The sequence below is a fragment of the Callorhinus ursinus genome, unplaced genomic scaffold (assembly GCF_003265705.2).
Source record: "Callorhinus ursinus isolate GAN/ISIS: 27379988/994484 unplaced genomic scaffold, GSC_fseal_2.0 scaffold6, whole genome shotgun sequence".
Taxonomy (NCBI): Eukaryota; Metazoa; Chordata; class Mammalia; order Carnivora; family Otariidae; genus Callorhinus; species Callorhinus ursinus.
Window position 1 is genome coordinate 15,787,660 of NW_027397068.1, and position 11,815 is coordinate 15,799,474.

Here is an 11,815-nt window from a genome sequence, read left to right on the forward strand (position 1 = left end):
TTTAAATATAATTACCCATGGAGACTAGTGGTCCTCCTCTTTCTCATAATCTATGATTTGTTGGAAAGTGTATGAGAAATGCTGCATAAAGATAAAACAAATTTATGTCTAGAGATGAAATTAGGAATTATAAAGCGTTCAAAACACCAACTTCTAAAGCCATTGAAAATGCCCACAAGTCCTCTTTTAAAATCTTCATCCTGCTTCTCATTCTTTTCTAATTAAATTTATGTTTCAGTACCAACATTCATGACAAAGGCAAAAATCTAGTTTATAGTCAGATTTTCAGTTTAAATTTGTTATCTAACCTTTTTTTCTTTTTTACATTGGAAATTTTATCAATGATATAGAATCTAGTCTGGAAAAGTTTAGAAACATAGTCTGTATAAAATTATTTATATTGAAAATGCATTCCTAATTCTAAGTAATGCACTTACTTATAATTTTATTATTATAGCAAAGAGAAAGAGTGATGCTTTATTTTTTAAAGAAAATTAAAAGAAAGTTGCAAGTTTTGAAATACAATTCATTTGAACTGTATGTTCTGCATTTTTTTCCTAAAAGAGAAAAGCACAATGACCTTTTCAAAAATTTTCACAATCCTTAACTACTTCTCAGTTAATAATACTGTGTGTTAAAATGTTCAATGGAGATGATATTACATCATCATTATCTTGACTCATAGTCACCATATCATTGTAATTAGTACTGAATGAATACAATATGATTTGAGCAAGATTCATCAGAGATCCCCTCTGCCCCGCAACCTGTAACATACTTCACTCACTTTACTTGGCTTTAAGAGAAAGAATACTTATAACTTTGTTTTCAAACTGGGAAATAGAAATCAATAAATAAATACTAATGTTTCCTACTCTTATTTATTTTAAAAGTCTTAAGTTTGGAAAATTTTACATGTTTCTTCAATATTTGTATGAATCTTAAGGAAAGTGCAGTGCTTTTATTGATATAGGAACTATCTACTTAGCAAGTATACTTTATAGAAAAGTAACAGGTCTTTTGTGATTGTTTCCACAGTCCAGTATCTCACACTTCTCTGATCATAAAATTGTATCTGGTGAACTTGTTACAAATAGAGAAGTGCCCACAACCTTCACCTTAAGTAGGCCTGCAGTAGGGTCTAGGGAACCTGTATTGTTAGGGATTTTTTTTTTTGTACTAAATGAGAATAATTAGCAATGACTATTTATGTATTAAAGTTTAAAACTATAAAAAACCCTAAAGCTACTACAAGTCTTATTATAGGAAATTTGTATTTTAGAGGTTCTATAATTTTAGGTAATTATATCCTTTGTCAAAATTATCAACAGTTACTGATAGTCTAGTCACTCATATAAGATTATCATTTCTAAAAGTCAAAGTCTTTAAAATTTAAGAGGAACACTTCTCATTTGTAACAATATTATGTTGCATTATGTAGTTGAGCTCCTGAGAAGCAATTTGAGCATAACTTTTCTTTTTTTTAATTTTTAAATTTTTTTCTTTTTATTAAGGTCAATTAACCAACATATAGTACATCATTAGCCTTTGATATAGTGTTCAATGATTCATTAGTTGCGTGTATCACCCATTTAAGCTTAACTTTTCATTCTAATATTTTCCAAACCTATGACATTTGCCTAAGTTCTTTGCAATTTAGCTTTACCTGAATATCAGTTGTTCTGTTCTCAATTTAATATTATCATTATTTTTAGACCCCATTTCCTATAAAAATCTGTGAAATCATAGATTGTCTTAGTTCCTTTAGGTTGCTATAACAAAAATACTGTAAACTGGGTGGTTTAAACAACAAATATTTTCAAACATATTTCTCTCAGTATTGGATGCTGGGAAGTCCAAGACCAAGATGACAGCAGACTTGGTGTCTAATGACAGTTCATTTCCTGCTGTCATCTCACTATGTCTTCACATGATAGAAAGGGTGAAGGTCTCTGGAATTTATTTTATAAAGACCCTAATCCCATTCATGAGGGCTCCAGCCTCAAAACCTATCACTGCCTGAAGGGCCCACCTCTAAATACCATCATATTGGAGTTTAGATATCAACATAGAAATTTTAGAGGGACACAAACATTCAGGCTATGGCACAAATATAATGATTTTGTTATAATTTCTAATATATGCAGTAAGAAATGCATAACTAGGAAAAAATTTTAAGATAGTCATCTAAAAAAACCTAAAATTGCTTAATTTTCATCATTTGCATGTATGCAACTCTTTGAAAAAGATTGCTCTGGGAAAAAAGAAGATCAATACAAATGTTTTGGTAACTGGTGGCAGTGCAACTGACCCTTTGATGGGACTTCATGATGAAGTTGGAACAATACATTCTAGTAAATGAACTCCTCAAATAGAACAATATTATGGAATTTTGAATAGTAACAAGCAAGATACATAAAGGCAGCAAATTCAAAATGTCTTGGTATCTCTTGTTATCTGTGTATTAATTTCCCAGTGCTGACTCCCAGTCTTGGAAGGCACGGAAACAACATCAGCATGTCATTGTCCAAGTCGACCGTGGTTCTAGGTTACTGAGATATTCGCAGGCTGGCTCACGCCATCCGTATGCTCCTAGAGTTCACTGATACATTCTATGAGGAGAAACGGTACACGTGCAGGGAAGCTCCCGACTATGATAGAAGCCAATGGCTGGATGTGAAATTCAAGCTCGACCTGGACTTTCCTAACCTGCCCTCCTCATGGATGGTAAGAACAAGATCACCCAGAGCAATGTTGTCTTGCACTATATCGCTTGCAAGCACAATATGTGTGGCGAGACTGAAGAAGAAAAGATTCAAGTGGACATCATGGAGAACCAAATAATGGATTTCCACATGCAGCTGATAGGACTGTGCTATAGCCCTGACTTGACACACTGAAGACTCAGTACTTGGAACAGCTACCTGGACAACTGAAACAGTTCTCCTTGTTCCTGGGGAAATTGTCATGGTTTGCAGGAGAAAAGCTCATCTGTGGATTTCCTCACCTATGATGTCTTAGATCAGAACAGTATGTTTGAGCACAAGTGCCTGGATGAATTTCCAAATCTGAAGGCTTTCATGTGCCGTTTCCAGGCTTTGGAGAAGATAGCTAACTACATGCAGTCTGACCGCTTCCTGAAGATGCCTGTCAACAACAATGGTGGCAACAAGAGAATCTGCTGAGCAGGAGGTGGACTTGCACTGCTTGTTTTATTCCATCCTGTTCCTAGGGGGCATGCACTTGCTCTTCTCTGCTCTTTTCAATAAATAGAATTTAGGCTAAAAAAAAAAATTCTCAATGCTGGGTAACAAACTACCAACTTATTGACTTAACTGGAATTTATTATCTTACAGGTCTAGATGACAGAAATCCAAAATGCATTTTACAGGCTATGATCAAGGTGTTGACAGAGGTGTGTTCCTTCAGGAGGCTCTCAGGAGATAGTCCATTTCCTTGCCTTTTCTAGCTTCGGGAGGCTGCCTGAACTCATTGGCTCATGGTTCTTCCATCTTTAAGTGCATTTTTCCAAACTCCGATTCTGTTGTAGTATCTTCTCAATGACTGTGACCTTCCAGCTCTTGTGATTATATTGTGCCCACCTGGATAATCCAGGATAATTTTCCCATCTCCAGATATTTAACTTAATCATATCTACAAAATCTCTTTGCCATGTAAGGTAACACATTTACAATTTCTAGAGATTAGGACACAGACATCTTTGGAGGACCACTGTCCTTTCTACTACAATATGAAGAGATGGAAATGACTTCAAAATGATAACAGAGAGCTAGGTCAGATGTGATTAGTGATGAAGGAGAAGGGACGGACTGAGTATGTATAATAAACTGTGTATGTATTTGTGAGGGGTTGTAGTTAATTCAGTTATTCATATCTTGGATACTGTAGACCAGTGCTCAGAATAAAGCTCAGAAATGGAACTCTAGAGATAAAACAATAAAACTATGTAGAGATAATCATTTAATATGCTGGAATGGTGAAGACTACTTAAAGAAAATATTCAGAGAAGATTCTGGAGTTGTTTCTGAAGAGGAGGAAAGGGAAGATGGAAATGATTAAAGGAGATTGAAATTCATTAAAACCAAGGAGGAAAGTGTTTTAGAGAGGATTGTCAAGGCAGAAGGTCAGGTAAGATAGAATCTGAGCAACAGTTCCTGAACTCCATAGGAAGAAACAGAATTAAATAGAATGAACCCATGTCAATTACTCAATCTATGTCTAATGTGATGCTCAGTATTGTATGTAGATTAGGTACTCTCATTCTCACATCAAAACCACAGTGTAAATATCAATGATTTTTTACAGATGAGGAAAATGAGGTTGAGCAATGGGCTAGTCTTTCCATAGTCAATTATCTATGTTTACAGAATCAGTTGTGGAATTCCTATTGTGTCTAATTCCCAAAACGTGGTCTGTCCATGGCATCACGCTGTCTTTATGGGGAGTGGAAAGCCTATTAGAAATGATCCAGGGTTATTTGTTCTTTGGGTGATGAGTTTGATAGATTTTGGATACTAGCTCTTTATCTGATGTGTCATTTGCAAATATCTTCTCCCATTCTGTCGGTTGTGTTTTGGTTTTGTTGACTGTTTCCTTTGCTGTGTAAAATCTTTTTATCTTGATGAAGTCCCAGTAGTTCATTTTTGCCCTTGCTTCTCTTGCCTTTGGCGATGTTTCTAGGAAGAAGTTGTTGCAGCTGAAGCTGAAGAGGTTGCTGCCTGTGTTCCCCTTTAGGATTTTGATGGACTCCTGTCTCACATTTAGGTCTTTCATCCATTCTGAGTCTATTTCTGTGTGTGGTGTAAGAAAATAGTCCAGTTTCATTCTTCTGCATGTGCATGTCCAATTTTCCCAACACCATTTGTTGAAGAGACTGTCTTTTTTTCCACTGGACATCCTTTCCTGCTTTGTCAAAGATGAGTTGACCATAGATTTGAGGGTCCATTTCTGGACTCTCTATTATGTTCCATTGATCTATGTGTCTGTTTTTGTGCCAGTATCATGCTCTCTTGATCATCACAGCTTTGTAATAGAGCTGGAAGTCCAGAATTGTGATGCTGCCAGCTTTGATTTCCTTTTTCAACATTCCTCTGGCTATTCGGGGTCTTTTCTGGTTCCATACAAATTTTAGGATTATTTGTTCCATTTCTTTGGAAAAAGTTGATGGTATTTTGATAGATCCAATCAAGAAATGGGCAGAAGACATGAACAGACATTTTTCCAAAGAAGACATCCAAATGGCCAACAGACACAGGAAAAGTGCTCAACATCGCTCGGCATCAGGGAAATCCAAATCAAAACCTCAATGAGATATCACCTCACACCAGTCAGAATGGCTAAAATTAACAGGAAACAACAGATGTTGGCGAGGATATGGAGAAAGGGGAACCCTCCTACACTGTTGGTGGGAATGCAAGCTGGTGCAGCCATTCTGGAAAACAATATGTAGGTTCCTCAAAAAGTTGAAAATAGAGCTATTGTACAACCCAACAATTGTGCTACTGCCTATTTACCCCAAGGATACAAATGTAGTGATTCGAAGTGTCTTTCCACTCCCCATAAAGACATATAAACATTCACCCCAATGTTTATAGCAACAATATCCACAATAGCCAAACTATGGAAAGAGCCAAGATGTCCATCGACAGATGAATGGATAAAGAAGATGTGATACACACACACACACACACACACACACACACACACACACACACACACAATGGAATATTATGCAACCATCAAAAGGAATGAAATCTTGCCCTTTGCAATGACGTGGATGGAACTAGAGGGTATTATGCTAAGCGAAATAAGTCAATCAGAGAAAGACAAGCATCATATGATCTCACTGATATGAGGAATTCTTAATCTCAGGAAACAAACTGAGGGTTGTTGGAGTGGTGGGGGATGGGAGGGATGAGGTGGCTGGATGATAGACATTGGGGAGGGTATGTGCTATGGTGAGCACTGTGAACTGTGTAAGACTGATGAATCACAGACCTGTACCTCTGAAACAAATAATATATGTTAAAAAAAAAAACAAAAAAGAAGAAGATAGCAGGAAGGGAAAAATGAAGGGGGGGAAATCAGAGGGGGAGGTGAACCATGAGAGACTATGGACTCTGAGAAACAAACTGAGGGTTCTAGAAGGGAGGGGGTTGAGGGGATGGATTAGCCTGGTGAAGGGTATTAAAGAGGGCATCTATTGAATGGAGCACTGGGTGTTATATGCTAACAACGAACCACGGAACACTACATCAAAAATTAGTCATGTAATGTATGGTGACTAACATAAGATAATAAAATAAAATAAAAAATAAAGAAATGATCCAGGAATCAAGCTATGTAAACAAACAGACAAACAAAATTTGAAGACAGTAAGTTTAAATTATTCTTTTGGAGAATGAAGAGAAGAGATAGGTAATTTAGAAAACAGTTCTCTAGAACTATTAAGCTGAGGAAAAGTAGCATTTATAGACCAAAGGAACAAAAAATATTTTTAAGTTATGTATCTGAGTGCTCAAAATAGGAAAGGGATGATCATTGATGGAAATGAATTCTTAGAAAGATAAGAAAGAAGGAATATCAAAATGTTAGATGGAAGAATCAGCCCTGCAAAGAAATCTAGCATTATGGGGCCTAAACTTCCTATGCAGTCATATCACTATGTCCCACTGTGCCCAGTTCCTAACAGCTGAGCTAACATATTATGTATGTTACAGTTCCAGCATTTGCCCATTTAACTCCTTCAGCTTGAGATTCCCTTCTTCATATTCTTTGTTTACAAAATTCCATTCATTGACCAAAAGCCTATGGATATATGATCTCATTTATGAAGTATTATTAATTCCATTTACAGATTTTTTTGTTTACTTTCCAGTTTGTACCTCTCTTTATGAATGACTTTATAATGAGTCTTAATATTGTTATAATAATAGCTGTGATATTACAGCATCCTTAAGTACTGGATAGTATTCTATGTGCCTATGGATAGCATCTCATTTAATTCTCATACATCCCTACATCTGCATTTTATCAAAAAGAAAACTGAGGTTAAGAATAAATTTTAATATTTCAAAATTAGAGAAAATAGAATCAACACTTTTTACTTAGTCTTTTGTTTTATGTTACCTCTGGTTGGAAGAAAGAAAAATTCCACAAAATAATCTAAATGAAAATGGGGGTATGATTTTAATCGCATATGTTTTACAAAATCTATGAAAAATTTTATATCTGAGTCGTAGGCAGATTAAAATAGGATAACTCTATTGATCTTACAATAGATAGCTATAGGCCTGTACCTTTATGCTCTACTTTTAATATGATTCCATGACCAATGGACTATTTCTGCACCCCTTTGAAATGCTAGTACAGAATAGTACCAATCGTCCTAAACCACCTTATTTTATGAGACAAAAAAAAAAAATTGAGCAAAAATGTCTGAAAGTATCTTAATTGATCAAAAATTACTTAATTGGAGTGGTTAATATTTATTCAGGGTTTACTTTCTTATAAAAAATAAATATTTTTTTGTTTTGTTTTGTTTTTATTTATTCATTCAAGACACAGAGATACAGAGAGAGAGAGAGAGAGAGAATATGAGCAGGGGAAGAAGCAGAAGGAAGGGGAGAAGCAGGCCCCCCACTGAGCAGGGAGCCCCATGCGGGGCTCAATCCCAGGACCCTGGGATTATGACCTGAGCCGAAGGCAGATGCTTAACTATCTGAGCCACCCAGGTGCCCCTCAAATATGTTTTTAAGTAAAAAAGAAATGAATTGGAAGGTGAGAAAGGCATCTCACAGGACACAGACATAGTAAGAAAATTTAAAGCTTTCAAGCAACTAAGAAATCAGTCTAGTTCACTTTACCTGAGAATATGCTTTGTCTCTGCTTGTCTCTGCTTCTCTATTTGAATTGATTTCACTCTTGGCTCTTTCTGCTGATAGATTTTCTTTGAATCTCATAGTTCTTAATAGCTTTAAGTTAAAAATTCCATCATAGATTATATTACCTGAGAATTTTATGAATGAAAGAAATTGGTAAGTCCAGTGGATTGGTTGTTTATTCCTTATCCAGGCAGTTAGAGTAGGAGCTTACTGTCCCATAATCTGGGAGCAACTCAACAAGAGTTGGAGGAGAATATAAGGTTATAGCATGAAAATGGGGTTATGATTCTTCATAAAGAAGGCACTGTGTGCCAGGAATCTTCCCAAGAGTTAAATTCCTATTCTCCTCCAAAGGTAACACCAATAACACTCATTCCTACTCTCATTTACAGGTGTATATATCATTAATGTATTAATTTGGATTTAGTAATTTAACTAAGGCTATATCATAAGAAATAAGAATTTTTAAAGCATACAAAAATAAAAATAAACATTGCTACTTTCTGATACTTTGGTCCTTGTCTAACTCTATCTTAAAATATGGCAAACCAAAGATTTACATCAGGGTTTTGTTTTTTGTTAAAGGCTTTTATTTATTTTTTCGAGAGAGCAAGTGAGAGAGCACAAGCAGTAAGGGGGAGGTGCAGGGGGAGAGGGAGAGGCATACTCCCCACTGACCAGGGGTTCCCACTCAGGGCTTGATCCCAGGACCCTGGGATCATGACCCTAGTCAAGGTAGACATTTAACTGACTGAGCCACCCAGGTGCCCCTGTTTGTTTGTTTTGTTTATTTCTTTTTACTGAACAGAAATGATTCAAACCTCCATAGTGATATCCTTATGTGCCTACGTAAGTCTGAAAAATGATTCCAACATCATGATTGATGAATTTGCTTCTGTCTCAGGTTTTAAAATTAATTGGAGAGAAATGAAAATTGTAATACAACTTGCTATTGTCTGCACAGCATGCCTTCTATGTAAATCACTAAATGAACTCCAGAGGGAACTGAATATTTTGGAATGGTATAAAAATAAATTTGAAATAAATGCAAAAATTGGAATGAAATATATAAAATTTTTCTTAAGCCTATTATGATAGAACTGTTAAAATTTAAATTAGAGAGATACATTGATCTGAAAGATAATAGCATTATAAAATAAAGTTAATTAGGTCAGGTTTTGCTCATTTTATTTTATGCTTTAGAATGTTTTTTTATTATTATGTTTATAATATGATGGTCTAAATTTCATCCAGTCCTATCTTTAAAATGTACAACATTTCCAGAAGCAGAAAGTCATTCTACATAATTTTTCAAAGTGAATTGCTCCCTTTACAAGGTCAGGGCTCTGAACTCCATGTGGGGAACCAGGGCTCCATTTTCTGGGCACAGACAAGTTAAGATGATATCCAGTTGATGGCCTGCCTAATTGAATTTCTGAATCTAGACTGCTTGTGCTTTCTGTTACAGAGATTTCTCTTTTAAATGGATAATCTGGTTTGTTTTAGATTACTGGCATCGAATAGTGCATCTAGACTATGCTAGGGATACCATGACTTTACATTTTGGATGCCAGCCTTGCTATTTTCCCAAATTTGGGCTTTCCTACTATATTTGTCATATTCCAATGAGTAACATATTAGTCATTTAACTTGGAGGGCTTTTTTTTAACTGAAAAGCATCTAGCCATAAAAGACAGCATATTTTAAAAATTCAAGAATGTGTTTTTCCACAATGTAGTAGGAATTTTGATTCTCAAAGAGAATTATCTGGTACTCAGTGCATTTGACATAATTCCTTATGCAAAATAAATAGATATACCATATTAATGCAAAGCTTAATAGCCGAGGAAACTTGGTGCTGGCTATGTGTTAACTCTTGATACTATCTCTGCAACTTTCTATAAATCTAAAACTATGCAAATATAAAATGTTTATTAAAAATAGAGTTAGTTGTCTTATGGGTGATTTGAAACCATAATATAACATATCTGCGATTATAAATAAAACCTAGTGAACTTAAAGGTTTTTTTTTAAGTTGTTTCTATATCATAAAATAAAACTCAATGTTTACTTAAAAATTACATGTTTTCCAAAGTATGATGAAAACTAGTATAAAACTATTTTTCTTTTGTATTACTAAGGAGTAAATAAATAGGGAATAATAATATATATTATGGGATAGTGAGAATATATTGCTGTCTAGTTTATCCCAGAGTAATGCATTATTCACTTAAAACAAATACATATGATGTTTCTTTAGAGAAGGTTGGTGGGGGGTGGCGGGAGGAGAGTAGAAAATAATTATCCTAAACTCCACAGTACAAATACACCCATCATTAGATTCTGTTGCAAATCTTTCTGGCCAGTTCATTATATTATTTTACTTTGTTTTAAATTTAAGTAGTCATACTCTCACAATATTTTTAAAAAATCCTGCTTCCCTAGATCACACTAATACAAGTATATTTAGATATTAGTAATCTTCCTTATGGATACATTTCATTTGATACATAATTTTCCATTGAGTAAATGAGCTCTTATTTACTTAAATATTTATCTAATATAGGACATTTAGATTATTTCCAAATCACAGAAAATATACTGCTCTAAAGTATTTTATACTTCTAAGTACTAGGGTGTTCAGGTTCATAAAGGAGACACAGTTGGAGAGAGAGAATGGGGGGGTTGAATTAGAGTGACTGTGCATCTATCATTTGTGCTTTCTGAAAAAGAATTAGGGTGACTGCTGTTGTCTATGGAATACTTCTAATGGACTGTCACCTTTAAATCAACTTAGTAAAGTGCACAGCTCATGAAAATTCATTAAAGACTAACAATAAAATTTGATTTTATTATATTTATGGAAATATTTTTATATTTCTGTATTAAGTCAGAGACATATGGAAATAAAATTTTCATTTGAAGTTTTTTAAAAAAATATTTCCAAGTGTTTGCTACTTAATAATTAGATAGTTATTCAGAACTCACTATTAATCATCAAGCATCTAAGACCTCACTTAAAAACAAGTTACAATTTGATTTCTCTTAGTCACAAAATAAAAATGTACAGCAGAACATAAGTAAGAAACACAATTTTGTATCTCTGGCATGTAACTGATTTTGGATTTTCACTGCTTTATGGACCAACTATAGTCATTAAGGAATAATTTCCTTGTTATCAGCCATGACAGTTCCCATTTGGAGCTGTAAGACCAATTTCGTCTGAATTTTACTTCTACGTACTGTATTAGTTGGTTTCAGAGCAGCAATGATCTCAGGTGCCTTGCAGTATATATTGCAATAAATATCATTTAAATTTGATTAACTGACAAAACTAATGTTTATCTTTGGCATCTAATCAATTTTAGAGACTCTTTACTGCTCTGTGTAGCACACATCTTAACTGCTTCCATGCTGTTGAAGGTAGAAGTCATCCTCATTATATTTCAGAACTGAAATGCCAATTCTTCATTTCTAAATCCAGTAAGCTCTGAAGACACATCTGCTTTGCCAGTCTTAAAAGCAATAAAATTACCTCCTGATATTAGTCACAAGCGAGTTTAGGACCATGGCATAATCAGAAAAATCATTTTTATAATTGAATTTTAAAAATTATTCAGGTTTTGGGTGCCTGGGTGGCTCAGTGGGTTAAGCGACTGCCTTCGGCTCAGGTCATGATCCTGGAGTCCCGGGATCGAGTCCCACATCGGGCTCCCTGCTCTGCGGGGAGTCTGCTTCTCCCTCTGACCCTCTTCCTTCTCATGCTCTCTATCTCTCATCCTCTCTCTCTCAAATAAATAAGTAAAATCTTTAAAAAAAATAAAAATTATTCAGGTTTTAACAAGCAAATAATTCTCTACCAAAGGAAAACTTTTGAGAAAGGATGCTAATGCTCCATAATGTCCCCATTC

The 11,815-nt window shown here is 34.8% G+C and overlaps 1 pseudogene; it reads left to right on the forward strand.

Moving 5' to 3' along the window:
* Nucleotides 1-2,517: 2,517 nt before the first annotated feature.
* Nucleotides 2,518-3,185, forward strand: LOC112814637 (glutathione S-transferase Mu 3-like; annotated as a pseudogene).
* Nucleotides 3,186-11,815: the final 8,630 nt, after the last annotated feature.